This window comes from Lissotriton helveticus (assembly GCF_964261635.1).
Source record: "Lissotriton helveticus chromosome 1_1 unlocalized genomic scaffold, aLisHel1.1 SUPER_1_unloc_11, whole genome shotgun sequence".
In the NCBI taxonomy this organism is placed as follows: domain Eukaryota; kingdom Metazoa; phylum Chordata; class Amphibia; order Caudata; family Salamandridae; genus Lissotriton; species Lissotriton helveticus.
Window position 1 is genome coordinate 2,713,298 of NW_027611650.1, and position 16,752 is coordinate 2,730,049.

Consider the following 16,752-nt stretch of genomic DNA (forward strand, 5'->3'; position numbering starts at 1 on the left):
GTGACCAGATGGCCGGAAATCGAAAATCGCCTCGTATGGATTCAACTTCCATTTCGTGCACTTTCTATGTGGGCCACATGCATAAGAATTGGTACAATAATGCATACAAATCTTAGCTAGAATCTGCAATTGAAATTAAGTCTTTAACTTATATGCTTCAAGAATTATAGGGCACATTCTGCTATGTATAATATCCTATCCATTTCAATGGGACGACCAGATGGCCGCAAATTGAAAATCGCGTCGTATGGATTCATATTGCGTTGTATGTACCTTACGTGTAAGCCACATGCATTTAAAATGACACAATGTAGTAGGGTATGCTATAGAATGTGTTGCAGTTGGAAATCAAGCTCTATCTAGTATGCATCATGACTGATGACACAATATACGTGACTCATTTTGCAAAAAATGGAGGCAAATTTTATAAAACATGCGTTTAATCACTGAATGATTCTCACCACTTCTAAGCATGGCACAGGCATGACAATGACCACAGGGCAGTGGCATGATGGTAACTGTATGCTGCACTCAGAATTATGGATCCAGATTGTATGGTTTTAGAATTATGGGCCACAACGTAAGGCATATTTTTTCACACATGTGACGTTATTGAAAAACATCATACATTCAACTTCACCTTTTGTAGCCAAAAGCATAAAGTGTTCTTCAACACACATGAAAGTGAAAAATAAAAACTTTTCCTGAAGATTACACTTGATTTGTACCTTGTCCCTATAAGCCACAAATATGAGAGTTACCACTATAAAGTGTAGATGTCTTAGCTACATACTGTGATTGAAATTAGGTCAGTACCTCATATGGTTCAAGATTTATAGTGCACCACATACTATGTAATATATCCTATCCATTTCAATGGGTGACCAGATGGCCGCAAATTAAAAATCGCCTCGTATGGATTCAAATTGCTTTGTATGCACCTTGTGTGTGAGCCACATGCATATAAAATGGCACACTGTAGTAGGCTATGTTATAGAATGTGTTGCAGTTGGAAATCAAGCTCTATCTAATATGGATCTTGACTGATGACATAACATACGTGACACATTTTGCAAAAGCTGGAGGATTTTTTTTAAAAATATGTGTTTAATCGCTGAAAGATTCACACCACTTTGAAGCTTTCCACATGCATGAAAATGAACACAGGACAGTGGCATCATGTTAGCTTAATGCTGCACTTCCAATTATGGATCCAGATTGTATGGTTTTAGAAGTATGGGACAAAATGTAAGGCATACTTTTTCGCACATGCGACGGTATTGAAAAACGTCATACATTCAACCTCAAATTTTGACAACTTTACAATACGCCACACACATAATAATTCACATGGGTAAGATGCACATCACTAGGAACAAAGTGCTGTTTAAATTATGTCTCTATAATGTACAGACTATGAATTATAGCCAAAAGTATAAAGTGTTCTACAACACACATGAAAGTGAAAAATAAAAACTTACCTGAAGGTTACACTTGATTTGTACCTTGTCCCTATAAGCCACAACCATGAGAGTTACCACTATGAATTGTAAATGTCTTAGCTACATACTGCAATTGAAATTAAGTCAGTACATCATATGCTTCAAGAAATAGAGTGCACTACATCCTCTGTAGTATATCCTATCCATTTCAAAGGGTGACCAGATGGCCGCAAATTAAAAATTGCCTCGTATGGATTCAAATTGCTTTGTATGACTGTTTTCAGGTCCCTGTAGCCACCAGGACCCCATAATATATCTCAGATGATATAACAAGAGTGGCTAGGGCTCATTTCCAGCCTCCAGGTACATGTCTGACTCCTATTTGTGACATTTCGAGGTGTTTGGGGTCAAACTCATTTTTTCCATTATAGGCCATATAGCTCAGAGTCACATCACATTGAGCTCAGAGTCACATCAAAATTCTAGTTCTGGACCTAAGGACCCCTTAGTATACCTCAGATGACATACCAGGAGTGTCTAAGACCCATTTCTGGCCTCCGGGGATGACTTTTTGAAGTTTTGGGGTTTAAGGGGGCAAAGTCACTTCTTCCATCCAGCCTAAGGTGCTCAAAATCGTGTACAATGTCAGGTTTTTCCCATGGCTGGAAGCTGAAAAAAAAACTTCAGATAATAGCAAAGGTAGATAGATGAAATGAAAGCATCAGATCTGAGCTTTCTAACAAGTATATTTAGGTCCTGGGTACTCACAAAGTGACTGTGATATCCATTCTGAGCTATTTGGAAAATTAGCAAATCTTGTCAAAAAAACTTTTTTTGACGATTTTTGCTAATTTTCGGTATCAACCCTCATGACTGTTTTCAGGTCCCTGTAGCCACCAGGACCCCATAATATATCTCAGATTATATAACAAGAGTGGCTAGGGCTCATTTCCAGCCTCCAGGTACATGTCTGACTCCTATTTGTGACATTTTGAGGTGTTTGGTGTCAAATTCATTTTTTTCCATTATAGCTCCTAGATATCAGAGTCACATCAGATTTCTAGTTCTGGACCCAAGAAGACCATAGTATACCTCAGATGACATACCAAGAGTGTCTAAGACCCATTTCTGGCCTCCAGGGGTGACTTTTTGAAGTTTTTGGGTTTAAGGGGGCAAAGTGACTTTTTCCACCCAGCCCAATGTTCTCAAAATCGGGTACGATATCAGGTGTTTCCCTTGGCTGGTAGCGGAAAAAAAACTTTATATAATATCAAAGTTATATATATCACATGAAAGCATCATAGCTGACCTTTCTAACAAGTGTATTCATATCTTGCACACTCAAACAGTGTCTCTGATATCCATTCTGAGCTATTTGGAAAATTAGCAAATCTTGTCAAAAAAAATTTTTGGACGATTTTTGCTAATTTTCAGTATCAACCCACCTTACTGTTTTTGGGTCCCTGTGGCCACCAGGACCCTATATTATATCTCAGGTGATATAGCAAGAGTGTCTAGGGCTCATTTCCAGCCTCCAGGTACATGTCTGAGTCCTATTTCAGACATTTTGAGGTGTTTGGTGTCAAATTCATTTTTTCCATTATAGGCCCTAGATATCAGAGTCACATCACATTTCTAGTTCTGGACCCAAGAACACCATAGTATACCTCAGATGACATACCAAGAGTGTCTAAGACCCATTTCTGGCCTCCAGGGGTGACTTTTTGAAGTTTTTGGGTTTAAGGGGGCAAAGTCACTTTTTCCACACGAGGTCGTGGAACTCGGAGCTGGGTAAAAGTTTAGCTTGAGTGCCCTCCCCATGGAGGTCAAAAATTTTATTGCATCAAAATCATTTAAAAACTATATAGGTGTAATTGTAGTGCCCTGAATGCTATATGGCTGCATTTGCACCGTTCTAGGTATTTACAAAATGAATTTCTAACACTTTTGAAGTCTCCATGAAGTGAAAAATGACTAAGTCCAAAAACTTCACTGGTGCATCAAAGTGGTCAAAAAAGGTCAACATTGGGTTAAAATTAACAAAACATAGTGCTGCAGTGGTCCAATAGCAGGCTAAAGACATAATGAATGACACAGAATGAACAGTTTTAGTAAACACTTTGAAAATTCGATTTTCAATTTCAGGGGGACAAGGTCATGGAAGTCATGGAACTCCGAGCTGGGTAAAAGTTCAGCTTAAGGGCCCTCCCCATGGAGGTCAAAAATTTTATTACATCAAAATCTTTTAAAAACTATATAGGTGTAATTGCAGTGTCCTGAATGCTATGTAACTGCATTTGCACTGTTCTGTGTGCCTCCAAAATGAATTTCTAACACTTTTGAAGTCTCCATGAAGTGAAAAATGACGAAGTACAAAGACATCATTGGTGCATGAAAGTGTTTAAAAACGGTCAAAAATGCATAAAATTTAAAAAAACAAAGTGCTACACTGGCCCAATAGCAAGCTAAACACACAGTGAATGACCCAGAATGAATATATTTACAAATTACTTGGAAAATGCTATTTTAAATTTCAGGGGGACGAGGTCACAGAAGTCATGGAACTCCGAGCGGGGTAAAAGTTCAAACTTTCCACCCCTCATGGAGGTCAAAATTTTTAATTCATCAAAATCATTTAAAAACTATATAGGTGTGATTGGAGTGTCCTGATTGCTATATAGGTGCATTTGCACTGTCCTGTGTGCCTCCAAAGTGACTTTCTAACACTTTTGAAGTCTCCATGAAGCAAAAAGTGACTAAGTCCAAAGACCATTTGGAGCATCAAAGTGTTCAAAAACGGTCAAAAATGCATAAAAACGAAAAAAAAACAAGTGCTACAGTGGCCCAATAGCATGCTGAACACACAATGAATGACACAGAAGGAATAGTTGTACACATTACTTTGAAAATGCAATTTTAAATTTCAGGGGGACAAGGTCACGAAAGTCATAGAACTCCGAGCGGGGTAAAAGTTCAACCTTTCCCCCCTTATGGAGGTCAAAATTGTAATACATCAAAATCATTTAAAAACTATATAGGTGTGATGGCAGTGTCTTGGATACATCCCACATGAATTTTAAACACATTAGGAGCATCTCTGATCAAAATAACCATAAAAATCCCAAAGCTGCATCAGTGCTTCAAAGTGCTCCAAAACAGTCAAAAATGGACGAAAATGAAAAATATTCTCCATATCTGAGTTTTTATAACATTCCTTAGATAATGTATATCTTGAATTAGTTTTAAATCCTTTTATTAAAAAGTTTCTTTTCTATGCTGCACTGGTGCAACGCCTCAAGTCTGAGAAGCTGCACCAGTGCAGCCGAAGCAGCACTGGTGCAGCCGAAGCAGCACTGGTGACCAATCCGAGAAAAAAAATGTGTTTTTTTCCCTGGGCCCCTCCCCCAAACGAAAACACATTGACCTGAAGCCTAAGTGTATTCTGAGTCATAAAAAGTTTATTAGATGAAAAAATATTGTACGGGCACTTTTTTGCACAAAAAGTCACTTTTTGGCACTTTTTTGAGAGAAATAAAATAGTTCGCAGATTTTTTTTAAATCGACCGAATTAAAAAAAAATGCTCTTGTTGGATGGCTTTGGACATAAGGCCGCATAAACAAAAGGAATTTTTCAAATATCTGTTTTTTTCTCACTTTTTTATTGCTGTTTGAAATTTCTGACTTGACTTTTTGCATCATTGGTGATGCATGTGTTTAACATTGAGCTTTGGAAAAATGAAAAAAAATAGACTTTGGGGATTGTTTACTAGGGCAAGTGATACATCAAATTAAGACTCATATTAAACTGAACCTCAAGCTGAAAAAAAAAACAAAATAGCATTTACGATCACTTGTTATAAGCGACTTTAACAATTGTTTTTTTAGCTATATTAAAAAACAAGGTAACACCGTAAATTTTAGAAAAGAGATTTTTTCAAAGTAAAACATAGGTGTGACCTGCCTTCACATTAGGCTTCATAAACAAAAGAAAAAACATCTCTATGTGTTATATTCACTTTTTAATAACACATTTTCGTTTTAGGCGCAAGCAAAAAGCAGCATTGGTGATGCATGTGTATTTCAATGGGGTTTTTTAAAGTCTACCAAAATACGGTTTACCAATACATTTTCATTATTTTCTCTTTGGTATCTCATTATGCACATGTTAATAAACAGGTTCATGCATTATTAGCTAAATAGCATAAAAACACACTGAATTATTAACAATAATCTTTGAGATTTGGGTGACCAGATGGCCGGAAATCGAAAATCGCCTCGTATGGATTCAACTTCCATTTCGTGCACTTTCTATGTGGGCCACATGCATAAGAATTGGTACAATAATGCATACAAATCTTAGCTAGAATCTGCAATTGAAATTAAGTCTTTAACTTATATGCTTCAAGAATTATAGGGCACATTCTGCTATGTATAATATCCTATCCATTTCAATGGGACGACCAGATGGCCGCAAATTGAAAATCGCGTCGTATGGATTCATATTGCGTTGTATGTACCTTACGTGTAAGCCACATGCATTTAAAATGACACAATGTAGTAGGGTATGCTATAGAATGTGTTGCAGTTGGAAATCAAGCTCTATCTAGTATGCATCATGACTGATGACACAATATACGTGACTCATTTTGCAAAAAATGGAGGCAAATTTTATAAAACATGCGTTTAATCACTGAATGATTCTCACCACTTCTAAGCATGGCACAGGCATGACAATGACCACAGGGCAGTGGCATGATGGTAACTGTATGCTGCACTCAGAATTATGGATCCAGATTGTATGGTTTTAGAATTATGGGCCACAACGTAAGGCATATTTTTTCACACATGTGACGTTATTGAAAAACATCATACATTCAACTTCACCTTTTGTAGCCAAAAGCATAAAGTGTTCTTCAACACACATGAAAGTGAAAAATAAAAACTTTTCCTGAAGATTACACTTGATTTGTACCTTGTCCCTATAAGCCACAAATATGAGAGTTACCACTATAAAGTGTAGATGTCTTAGCTACATACTGTGATTGAAATTAGGTCAGTACCTCATATGGTTCAAGATTTATAGTGCACCACATACTATGTAATATATCCTATCCATTTCAATGGGTGACCAGATGGCCGCAAATTAAAAATCGCCTCGTATGGATTCAAATTGCTTTGTATGCACCTTGTGTGTGAGCCACATGCATATAAAATGGCACACTGTAGTAGGCTATGTTATAGAATGTGTTGCAGTTGGAAATCAAGCTCTATCTAATATGGATCTTGACTGATGACATAACATACGTGACACATTTTGCAAAAGCTGGAGGAATTTTTAAAAAAATATGTGTTTAATCGCTGAAAGATTCACACCACTTTGAAGCTTTCCACATGCATGGAAATGAACATAGGACAGTGGCATCATGTAAGCTTAATGCTGCACTTCCAATTATGGATCCAGATTGTATGGTTTTAGAAGTATGGGACAAAATGTAAGGCATACTTTTTCGTACATGCGACGGTATTGAAAAACGTCATACATTCAACCTCAAATTTTGACAACTTTACAATACGCCACACACATACTAATTCACATGGGTAAGATGCACATCACTAGGAACAAAGTGCTGTTTAAATTATGTCTCTATAATGTACAGACTATGAATTATAGCCAAAAGTATAAAGTGTTCTACAACACACATGAAAGTGAAAAATAAAAACTTACCTTAAGGTTATACTTGATTTGTACCTTGTCCCTATAAGCCACAACCATGAGAGTTACCACTATGAATTGTAAATGTCTTAGCTACATACTGCAATTGAAATTAAGTCAGTACATCATATGCTTCAAGAAATAGAGTGCACTACATCCTCTGTAGTATATCCTATCCATTTCAAAGGGTGACCAGATGGCCGCAAATTAAAAATTGCCTCGTATGGATTCAAATTGCTTTGTATGACTGTTTTCAGGTCCCTGTAGCCACCAGGACCCCATAATATATCTCAGATGATATAACAAGAGTGGCTAGGGCTCATTTCCAGCCTCCAGGTACATGTCTGACTCTTATTTGTGACATTTCGAGGTGTTTGGGATCAAACTCATTTTTCCCAATATAGGCCATAGAGCTCAGAGTCACATCACATTGAGCTCAGAGTCACATCAAATTTCTAGTTCTGGACCTAAGGACCCCTTAGTATACCTCAGATGACATACCAGGAGTGTCTAAGACCCATTTCTGGCCTCCAGGGATGACTTTTTGAAGTTTTGGGGTTTAAGGGGGCATAGTCACTTCTTCCATCCAGGCTACGTTGCTCAAAATCGGGTACGATGTCAGGTTCTTCCCTTGGCTGGAAGCTGAAAAAAAAACTTCAGATAATAGCAAAGGTAGATAGATCAAATGAAAGCATCAGATCTGAGCTTTCTAACCAGTATATTTAGGTCATGGGTACTCACAAAGTGACTGTGATATCCATTCTGAGCTATTTGGAATATTAGCAAATCTTGTCAAAAAAACTTTTTTTGACGATTTTTGCTAATTTTCGGTATCAACCCTCATGACTGTTTTCGGGTCCCTGTAGCCACCAGGACCCCATAATATATCTCAGATGATATAACAAGAGTGGCTAGGGCTCATTTCCAGCCTCCAGGTACATGTCTGACTCCTATTTGTGACATTTCGAGGTGTTTGGGGTCAAACTCATTTTTTCCATTATAGGCCATATAGCTCAGAGTCACATCACATTGAGCTCAGAGTCACATCAAATTTCTAGTTCTGGACCTAAGGACCCCTTGGTATACCTCAGATGACATACCAGGAGTGTCTAAGACCCATTTCTGGCCTCCAGGGATGACTTTTTGAAGTTTTGGGGTTTAAGGGGGCAAAGTCACTTCTTCCATCCAGCCTAAGGTGCTCAAAATCGGGTACAATGTCAGGTTTTTCCCATGGCTGGAAGCTGAAAAAAAAACTTCAGATAATAGCAAAGGTAGATAGATCAAATGAAAGCATCAGATCTGAGCTTTCTAACAAGTATATTTAGGTCCTGGGTACTCACAAAGTGACTGTGATATCCATTCTGAGCTATTTGGAAAATTAGCAAATCTTGTCAAAAAAACTTTTTTTGACGATTTTTGCTAATTTTCGGTATCAACCCTCATGACTGTTTTCAGGTCCCTGTAGCCACCAGGACCCCATAATATATCTCAGATGATATAACAAGAGTGGCTAGGGCTCATTTCCAGCCTCCAGGTACATGTCTGACTCCTATTTGTGACATTTCGAGGTGTTTGGGGTCAAACTCATTTTTTCCATTATAGGCCATATAGCTCAGAGTCACATCACATTGAGCTCAGAGTCACATCAAATTTCTAGTTCTGGACCTAAGGACCCCTTAGTATACCTCAGATGACATACCAGGAGTGTCTAAGACCCATTTCTGGCCTCCAGGGATGACTTTTTGAAGTTTTGGGGTTTAAGGGGGCAAAGTCACTTCTTCCATCTAGCCTAAGGTGCTCAAAATCGGGTACAATGTCAGGTTTTTCCCATGGCTGGAAGCTGAAAAAAAAACTTCAGATAATAGCAAAGGTAGATAGATCAAATGAAAGCATCAGATCTGAGCTTTCTAACAAGTATATTTAGGTCCTGGGTACTCACAAAGTGACTGTGATATCCATTCTGAGCTATTTGGAAAATTAGCAAATCTTGTCAAAAAAACTTTTTTTGACGATTTTTGCTAATTTTCGGTATCAACCCTCATGACTGTTTTCAGGTCCCTGTAGCCACCAGGACCCCATAATATATCTCAGATTATATAACAAGAGTGGCTAGGGCTCATTTCCAGCCTCCAGGTACATGTCTGACTCCTATTTGTGACATTTTGAGGTGTTTGGTGTCAAATTCATTTTTTTCCATTATAGCTCCTAGATATCAGAGTCACATCAGATTTCTAGTTCTGGACCCAAGAAGACCATAGTATACCTCAGATGACATACCAAGAGTGTCTAAGACCCATTTCTGGCCTCCAGGGGTGACTTTTTGAAGTTTTTGGGTTTAAGGGGGCAAAGTGACTTTTTCCACCCAGCCCAATGTTCTCAAAATCGGGTACGATATCAGGTGTTTCCCTTGGTTGGTAGCGGAAAAAAAACTTTATATAATATCAAAGTTATATATATCACATGAAAGCATCAGAGCTGACCTTTCTAACAAGTGTATTCATATCTTGCGCACTCAAACAGTGTCTCTGATATCCATTCTGAGCTATTTGGAAAATTAGCAAATCTTGTAAAAACAAAATTTGGGACGATTTTTGCTAATTTTCAGTATCAACCCACCTGACTGTTTTTGGGTCCCTGTGGCCACCAGGACCCTATATTATATCTCAGGTGATATAGCAAGAGTGTCTAGGGCTCATTTCCAGCCTCCAGGTACATGTCTGAGTCCTATTTCAGACATTTTGAGGTGTTTGGTGTCAAATTCATTTTTTCCATTACAGGCCCTAGATATCAGAGTCACATCACATTTCTAGTTCTGGACCCAAGAACACCATAGTATACCTCAGATGACATACCAAGAGTGTCTAAGACCCATTTCTGGCCTCCAGGGGTGACTTTATGAAGTTTTTGGGTTTAAGGGGGCAAAGTCACTTTTTCCACCCGAGGTCGTGGAACTCGGAGCTGGGTAAAAGTTTAGCTTGAGTGTCCTCCCCATGGAGGTCAAAAATGTTATTGCATCAAAATCATTTAAAAACTATATAGGTGTAATTGTAGTGCCCTGAATGCTATATGGCTGCATTTGCACCGTTCTAGGTATTTACAAAATGAATTTCTAACACTTTTGAAGTCTCCATGAAGTGAAAAATGACTAAGTCCAAAAACTTCACTGGTGCATCAAAGTGGTCAAAAAAGGTCAACATTGGGTTAAAATTAACAAAACATAGTGCTGCAGTGGTCCAATAGCAGGCTAAAGACATAATGAATGACACAGAATGAACAGTTTTACTAAACACTTTGAAAATTCGATTTTCAATTTCAGGGGGACAAGGTCATGGAACTCCGAGCTGGGTAAAAGTTCAGCTTAAGGGCCCTCCCCATGGAGGTCAAAAATGTTATTACATCAAAATCTTTTAAAAACTATATAGGTGTAATTGCAGTGTCCTGAATGCTATGTAACTGCATTTGCACTGTTCTGTGTGCCTCCAAAATGAATTTCTAACACTTTTGAAGTCCCCATGAAGTGAAAAATGACGAAGTACAAAGACATCATTGGTGCATGAAAGTGTTTAAAAATGGTCACAAATGCATAAAAATGAAAAAAACAAAGTGCTACACTGGCCCAATAGCAAGCTAAACACACAATGAATGACCCAGAATGAATATATTTACAAATTACTTGGAAAATGCTATTTTAAATTTCAGGGGGACGAGGTCACAGAAGTCATGGAACTCCGAGCGGGGTAAAAGTTCAAACATTCCACCCCTCATGGAGGTCAACATTTTTAATTCATAAAAATCATTTAAAAACTATATAGGTGTGATTGTAGTGTCCTGATTGCTATATAGGTGCATTTGCACTGTCCTGTGTGCCTCCAAAGTGACTTTCTAACACTTTTGAAATCTCCATGAAGCAAAAAGTTACTAAGTCCAAAGACCATTTGGAGCATCAAAGTGTTCAAAAACGGTCAAAAATGCATAAAAACGAAAAAAAAACAAGTGCTACAGTGGCCCAATAGCATGCTAAACACACAATGAATGACACAGAATGAATAGTTGTACACATTACTTTGAAAATGCAATTTTAAATTTCAGGGGGACAAGGTCACGAAAGTCATGGAACTCCGAGCGGGGTAAAAGTTCAACCTTTCCCCCCTTATGGAGGTCAAAATTTTAATACATCAAAATCATTTAAAAACTATATAGGTGTGATGGCAGTGTCTTGGATACATCCCACATGAATTTTAAACACATTAGGAGCATCTCTGATCAAAATAACCATAAAAATCCCAAAGCTGCATCAGTGCTTCAAAGGGCTCCAAAACGGTCAAAAATGGACGAAAATGAAAAATATTCTCCATATCTGAGTTTTTATAACATTCCTTAGATAATGTATATCTTGAATTAGTTTTAAATCCTTTTATTAAAAAGTTTCTTTTCTATGCTGCACTGGTGCAACGCCTCAAGTCTGAGAAGCTGCACCAGTGCTGCAAATCAGTCTGACCCTGTGCCTCATGGGAACAGTCCAGCCCGAACTGCCAAGCCATGTCTTCCCTGGACTCGGTGTGAGTGTTTAATTGATTCAGATGCTCCGTCCATCACCACCCCCTTTTGTACCGCTTTTGGCCGCCATAAGTGTGGCAGGGTATGCTCGGATGTGAGTCCCTTGCTCACTTTGCCACTGGATTCAAGCAAGCCGAGCAGAAGACGGCTGGAATGCCAGAAACCGGTCCTCGGAAGCTTGTTTCCGGTCCAGGGAAGACATGGCTTGGCAGTTCGGGCTGGACTGTTCCCATGAGGCACAGGGCCAGACTGATTTGCATATAGCCATGTCTGAACTGGGGTGGCAGAGTGGGCTAAAGAACGGTGATGGATTAAACCCAGATCTTTTGACTGGGTGTGAGTGTTTGATTGATTCAGATGCTCCGTCCATCACCATCCCCTTTTGTAACGCTTTTGGCCGCCATAAGTGTGGCAGGGTATGCTCAGACGTGAGTCCCTTGCTCACTTTGCCACTGGATTCAAGCAAGCCGGGCTGAAGACGGCTGGAATGCCAGAAACCGGTCCTCGGAAGCTTGTTTCCGGTCCAGGGAAGACATGGCTTGGCAGTTCGGGCTGGACTGTTCCCATGAGGCACAGGGTCAGACTGATTTGCATATAGCCATGTCTAACCTGGGGTGGCAGAGTGGGCTAAAGAACGGTGATGGATTAAACCCAGATCTTTTGACTGGGTGTGAGTGTTTGATTGATTCAGATGCTCCGCCCATCACCACCCCCTTTTGTACCGCTTTTGGCCGCCATAAGTGTGGCAGGGTATGCTCAGACGTGAGTCCCTTGCTCACTTTGCCACTGGATTCAAGCAAGCCGGGCTGAAGACGGCTGGAATGCCAGAAACCGGTCCTCGGAAGCTTGTTTCCGGTCCAGGGAAGACATGGCTTGGCAGTTCGGCTGGACTGTTCCCATGAGGCACAGGGTCAGACTGATTTGAATATAGCCATGTCTGAACTGGGGTGGCAGAGTGGGCTAAAGAACGGTGATGGATTAAACCCAGATCTTTTGACTGGGTGTGAGTGTTTGATTGGTTCAGATGCTCCGTCCATCACCACCCCCTTTTGTACTGCCCTCTAATCAGTGGACATGCTATTCAATGTTTCTGTCTCATGAAAGTAAACATGAACACACAACATCTCCCTCCCATGGCAGTACCCAAGGGGAACACTAAGCAATCAGTGACAACATCTACCTACAAAGGGTAACTTGGCATTTATGCCCACACACAACTCAGCCAAGGCAAGGCTAGGTGGAGTGAATGTGTCCTGTGATGCCAATGGGTATTGTATTATGCTAGTGTTCTCCTAGTGACCATACCAGCAATCTGTCATGAACAATCAGTGGCAGACAGCAAGCTGCAGCTAATACAAACTACATCCTCAACTTCCATCTGGCAACTGTTTTTGCATACTTACACGCACCTATCCTATCCATGTTCACATTTCAACATTACCTCTTGGCTGCATAATCTCTACTTGTGCTGGTCTGACCCCTCTCACACCCACCCCAAAGTACATGCTCATATCTCAAACTATCCATCATTCACAAGCCCTTTACAATGACCCTCTGCAGCTGCCATCCCTAAAATTATTTCTGCCCTCCAAGCTCTACCCTTGTACTCTAATTCTCCCCCCAAACTCTCACATTCACATTCTGGTGCTGCACCTCTTACACCCACACCTACATTACCAGCACCACACTTCATTGCTATGTACACCACACCTCTCCCGTTCATGCTATATACACAATGTACTGTACTCATCATCCCCTCAACAGACGTTAAACGTGGCATGTCAAATATACACCTCTCATCCCCATTTTGACATTCACTAATGGCTTGTACTGCACTTTTTTCACAAGGTGCAGATTCATATACAACTCTGACATTCACACTTAACACCTCACCACATCTCTCACCCAGAGACTTACATTGCTCAATGAATCTGTCCTCATTCATTCGCCTCTCACCGTTCACTCACCCTACTCTGCTTAAAGCCTACTAATAGTCATTTGACAAACTAGTGCATCCACAGAGCTAAAGACAACATCCATCTGCTGACCAACACCTCGCTTCTCCCCATCCAGCACCCTAACTTACACAAGTGGTGGTGGGGGGGTTAAACTATGTATACCCTTGATATACACCCATACACTTTGTTTCAAATAAAAACCTTAACCTTGTCTCACTGCGGCTCTGTTATATATACATCTCAATTCCATGCTCGATACCCCCATTGACTTCTGCACACTAACAACTACCTTCATCAATGAAACTACCCTATCACAGTCATCTCTCACCATAGTCTCAACAACTACAGCTCTCATCTCCTGCCAGCTTATAACCTTGTCTAGCTGATTCTACCTCAGTCACCTATTCCTAGCAGCATACCTCACCCAGACTTCAACCAGCTTTACAAGGCTCCCACACACCAGCATTTAAAAAAAAATTACATTGTAAGAATGAGTATGCTTCATATCTCCTATCCAAGAACTGCCTTTGACCTTAACTCATCCCTTGCACTCTCTCAAAATTCCTAAATTGTTCTGTCCCCATTATGTCTGAGTCTCCACTCTATTTCCAGAATGGAAGCACAAGTCTCTCTCACATCTACCCTTGTTAAGCTAGCTTAGCCCATACAACATCAACCTTGCAAAACACATGTGAAGCTAGGCCTCACATCGTAGATCCAACTCCTCCCCTGTCTTTCAATTTACTGCATGGGTGTAACACAGGCTCCAATAGCACCTGCACAGCAGATGGGCACACAACATTTCTGTGCACTCACAGTCCACTTGGCTTACTACATGTAGCATAGGGAAATCCACTAGACATAACAACACTCCAAGTTCATCTCTGTGTGATCTTGGCCAGCATCAAGTATAGCTCAAACGTACTCTATTGTCATCTACACACAAATGAAAACATACACACATATCATATGCTCAGCTTCTAATGATGTGTGGGTAAAATTGGATAGTCAAAGCTTGTACAGACAAAACATTTGTCAGTGGAAAAGTGTGCAAATATCTAAAATCTCATCCATTCTCACTCATCCAATTTGAGCAGTGCCCATTGTGCTACGATGCCATGATGGCTGTCAGACTTCAGTTGTGGGGGCATACCAGAGGATTACCCGGTGTTCATCCAGGCAGGGGCAGGTTTCAGTCACATCCATAGCACCCTCATGTGATGTGGCCACATGCCGTAATGATGGCGATATATTGTGTACGGTGAGTGAGGGGGTGAGCAAGTCAAATGTGGCATGAGAAGAAACTTATATTAAACAATTATCACACCAGTCTGTTTGTGCCAAAAACATTGACATCCCATCCCATCCCATTCCTAAGGGTGTTGTGCGTTGATTGTGCAACACCCTGATGCACTATGGATGAAAACCTAAGTGAAGGGTCTTTCCATATGTAGCTCGTAATAGTGACAGGCCACTAAAGGCAGTGCCTTGTTGCTGGGCTCTGTAGTCATAGGCATTTGTGAGGCCCTGGGCAGCTGTCCACGGGCAGCTTCAGCCTGGACTGGCACACATTATCAACCCTAAACTAAGTCCACTCTACACCATTCCTGTTACCAACAACTGCTTGCATGAATGGAGCCAAGAAGAAGATTGTTGCAGTGCAGTGTCATGCTGAATAGGTATACCTTCAGCTGTGTCACATGAGGGGGTAGAAGGGGCATTGGATGACCATGCATGGACAAACGTTGTTTCCTCAGAACGCACTTACAGGACTAGACATAGCCTAGCATTCCCAACCAGACAATTAGACGTACAAAAAAATTCCCTTTGACATGAATAGCATTTGCCTAGATGTCTGCAACAAAAATGACACACAAAGACCAAGCAGCACCCAGCATTGACCCTTAACAAGTAGATGTAATATCTTGGACACAACACGCATAATCCACTCCTGACACTATTGTGACAACTCCTAATCCATATGTAGCTAGGTCACATGTGTGTCATTTAATTGAAATGAGTATCACTGCCTTTGGCAAATACAAACTGTATGCCATCTTAGGTACAATGTTAGGTGTGTCATATCCCATTTCATAATCATCATATACCTGAGACGACAACATTTAGAACTAGTGCCCAAATGTGAAATGCACTAGCAAGTTGCTGAGTTGGGTGGACAAGGTAGACACATACTCTTTGTCACACATCCTCTCTGGCCATGTAGACACACTTAATTTCAAATAAATACTCAAGTCAAGTAAAGTCAATATATGCTTTATTCGGTTAAAATTTTAAAACCATCAAAGCGCAGTACAAAACAAAAATTTCATGGGATAAAAAATACATTACATACAACCATTGAATGTAATTAACAGATTGCAAATATGCATATTTTATAATTAAAACAAAAACCGTGTGAAATGCATAACCCCACAATGAAACAATACTTGGAGTTCAAATAAATAATTTAAAAAATGTGTCACCCATTGAGTATTCCTTGTAAAATTCCCTAAATCATTTATTAAATGTTCACGCCAATAACATTTCCTCTTTCATAAAGTCACTGTAGATACAAAGGTGGGGAATTGGTGTCACAGTTACTACACCTTGTTTCTTCGTCTAATGGCCACCGTGATGTAGCTAGCTACCCCAAAGCACACCAACGGGGACCCCAGGCATTGCAAATATACCAAGGCCGGCCTAACCTGTTCAAAGTTATAACCCTTTAACAATGGCAATATGTTATGTTATGTTAAATGTTTTGTAAGCGCAACGGCTGCCCCAGCAAAGAGGCGTCCCGGTGCTGCTAGATCCAAAAGTACTGAAGCAACTAATGGCTAGCCGACCATGGTCGTGAATCCCTATGCTGGAGGAAACAGAAAAATTTTAATAGCTTTCCGGAAAGCAAGCAAATTTTCCATTCCGCGGATGCTGACCGGCAAGGAGTTCCAAAGCTTGGCTGCCAAAACCCGGAAGGAACGGCCACCAATGCGGCAAAATTTAGTCCGAGGTACAATCACCTGATGTTGTCCTAGTGAACGCAGACTACGCTGTGGAACATATGGGGTTAAAAGTGGGCATA